The sequence below is a fragment of the Zootoca vivipara genome, chromosome 3 (genome assembly GCF_965207765.1).
Source record: "Zootoca vivipara chromosome 3, rZooViv2.hap1.1, whole genome shotgun sequence".
Classification (NCBI taxonomy): Eukaryota; Metazoa; Chordata; class Lepidosauria; order Squamata; family Lacertidae; genus Zootoca; species Zootoca vivipara.
Genome location: NC_142586.1, coordinates 5868572 through 5871757, shown reverse-complemented (window position 1 = coordinate 5871757; position 3186 = coordinate 5868572). Strand labels below are relative to the sequence as shown.

The following is a 3186-nucleotide window of genomic DNA, read 5'->3' as shown; positions in this document are numbered from 1 at the left end:
AGTTTCCCTTCCTGCTGCCCAAGGCTTTTAATATGATTTTTCAGGATAGAAGGAGAAAATAGACAGTCTAGGTGGTAGGGATAATTTTAATCTTTTAGGACAGTAAGTGTGAAAAGGGAACCGTGTGAATAGGCTGCCTTCACCCTGTCTTTTTACATTCTTTGCCTCAAAGAATTCTGGGCATTGTAGTTTTCCCCATTCCCGGCCTTCTTTCCGCGGGAGAAACGGGCTCCCGATGGGCTTCGGAGAGGCGTTGGAAAGCCCTTGGTCCCGCCTCCTCCGTCCGAGGCAGCGCGCATGCGCGGTGGGGGCGGGCTGCTCGGCTCTCTCCGCCCCTTGGTCCCCCCTCCTCTCGTCCGCGCTCCTCTCTCGGAGGAAGGTGAGCCGGAGGGGCCCCAGGGGAGAGACCGGGGACAAGACCCTCCAGAAGGTGCCCGGGTCCCTTTGGGGTCCAGGGCGGAGGGAGGGAGGGGTCTGTTCTGCTCCTAACGGCCCCCACCAACGGCTGGGTCCCTCCCTCCCCTCCCCCCCTCCAGCGCTGCCTTGGGGGGGGGCAGGTGGGGTCTTCATTCCTCCAGGCAAGAGGGGAGGGGCACAATGCTTGCTCCCCCCTTCCGCGGCAAGGGGGGAGGGAGGGAGGGGTCTGTTCTGCTACTAACGGCCCCCACCAACGGCTGGATCCCTCCCTCCCTTCTCCAGCGCTGCTTGGGGGGGGGCAGGTGGGGTCTTCATTCCTCCAGGCAAGAGGGGAGGGGCACAATGCTTGCCCCCCCTAGTCCTGCTCGGATTTATGCTGTGGGGGATGCAGAACTAAGCTATCTGTGGCAGAATTAGTCAATTAGTTATTTATTTACTTGATTTATTCTGCATCCCCAGAAGCGCGTGCATGCGCAGATTCGGTGCTTCAGGTTGCGGACCTTTCAGGTTGCGAACGGGGCTCCGGAACGGATCCCGTATGCAACTAGAGGTACCACTGTATACTGTATAGGATTGTGCTGGATGCTACCGCAATATTAGCGGTAGCAATTATTCTGAGATTATTCTCTTCATTTTACCTGCCCTTCTTACATGTAATTATTTCTCCGTCCATTTACTTGGGAGTAAGCCCCATGGAATTCACAAGGACTTAAATCTGAGTAGACATCATTAGGTTTATACTGTTAGTCATTTCCCCCCCATTAAATAGTCCATAGCAGGTGAGACAGTTAAATCAAGAGCTGCTCTGTTGATATGAATCCACAATCCTATACCCACTTATTTGGGAGTAACCCCCATTGAAGTCAACGGGGCTTACTTCTGAGTAGACATGCATCGGCTTGTGCTGTAAATTAGCCACACTTTCATAATTTAATGGGACTTAGCTAGCTACGACTAACTGATTTCAACAGAACCAAAGTGTGGCTAACTTTCAGCACACACCAATACATGGTTCCATGTGCATTCACAGAATCATAGAACTGTAAAGTTAGAAGGGGTCTTAGGGTCATCTAGTCCAACCCCTGAGGCACAGTCTTTCCTTAAAGAATTCTGGGCACTGCAGTTCCTTAAGTGTTGCTGGGTCTGGCAACTCTGTGAGGAGTAAACTACAGGGCCCAGAATTCTTTTGGGGAAAGAATGTAAAGGTGTAGCATGCACATGTAAAGCATGAAAGGGGGTTAACTCAGAAGTAAGTCCCCTTGTATGACTTGCTTTTGTTTTTTTATGCTTTCCCGTCCAGGACAGTCCAAGCTGTAAGGTGAAGCTCACAACAGCCTGCACTGCTCACCGAAAAGCCGCTGTTTCTCAGAAGGTTGCCTTGCCATGAGTGCTGTATCCCAGAGCATGCTGCAGTTGGGCCAGTGTTCTCCCTTGTGCCCCAAAGAAAGAGACACGCTCACTGGGGAAATGGCGAGGTTCATTCCGTGGTGGAGCTCTTATTTTCTTCTCAAGCTGTTGGACCACAGCAGAAAGTTTCTGAACATGGACATGGAAATAAGCATTACCTTCATGCTTCCTTTTGTTCTCCATCAGAGGGGCAGCTCTGCAGGGAAACAAAGGGCCACATGCGATAAGATTATTTATCTAAACCTCAAAATAGGCCTCAGACAGAGACCATATGGTCTGAGGTATGAAAAAAGTTGCTGACCCCTCCTCTAGATCTTCAACGATGAGCTCTTCTGAAAGGAAAAGAAGAGAAGGCTAGCAGTTAGAGAGACTTTCTTATATACACTGAACATATACATGGAAATAGACATTACCTTCATCTTTGCTCTTCTGTCTCATGGGGGGGGGGAGGAATTTGGAGCCTACAGGGAAACAAAGAGCCATGTGCCATAAGATTATTTATCTAAACCTCAAAATAGGCCTCAGACAGAGACCTTTCCTAAGAAACCTTAGGGACTGGCTGCAGGGTCTTACCTTTTTGGTTTTTTCGAACAGGGGTCCACAGGGTAAGGCGGAGTTGGAGGGGGAGGTGGTGGGCGAGGGAGAGGACATTCAGAAGGGGGAAACTTTGTTTTTCCGTGACAGGCGAAGGGCTCGCCTCAGCCTGGAAAGCCTAGAAAACAAAAAGCAAAATGTGAGAAATGGGGCTCACAGTTAGTACTCTCCTGAACCAAATCCCCAAACTGGTATCTAAACCTCAAAATAGGCCTCAGACAGAGACCTTTCCTAAGAAACTTTAGGGACTGGCTGCAGGGTCTTACCTTTTGGGTCATGTGGAAGAGGGTAGGGCGGGGTAAGGCGGGGGGGAGGTGGTGGGCGAGGGGGAGGACTCTGGGATGGGGAAAACTTTGTTTCTTCTTCCTAGGCGAAGAACTCCTCTCAGCCTTGAAAGTCTAGAAAAGAAAGAGAAATGGGTCTCACAGCTTGTACTCTCTAATGCCTCTGAGCTCAAGAGGAATTCACTATCATCACAGAATGCAGATGCTGAGAGACATCCTACTTACATGTCTACCTTCTTCCTGTAACAAACGCGAAATGATCCAACCGTAGGAGCTCGCCAGGCCTTTTTGCACTCTGGTGACCATTGAGCCAGCAGGGGGAGGTGTCACAATGGCTTCTGTAAAACAGGGGCTGTCCCTGGAAAATAGGGACACTTGGCAGGTCTCCTGAGGTGCCCAGATGGGAGACCACCAGGAAACCCATGATATGGTGCTTAGAATTATACAGACAAAATTATTCCTTAAATAAATACATATATAGACA

The 3186-nt window shown here is 50.0% G+C and overlaps 1 long non-coding RNA gene across 1 annotated transcript; it reads left to right on the top strand.

Moving 5' to 3' along the window:
* Nucleotides 1-284: 284 nt before the first annotated feature.
* On the top strand, nt 285-3186 carry LOC132591872 (uncharacterized). The gene is made up of 2 exons (XR_009557281.2): nt 285-379; nt 1718-3186. It is a non-coding gene; the product is annotated as an uncharacterized LOC132591872 (long non-coding RNA).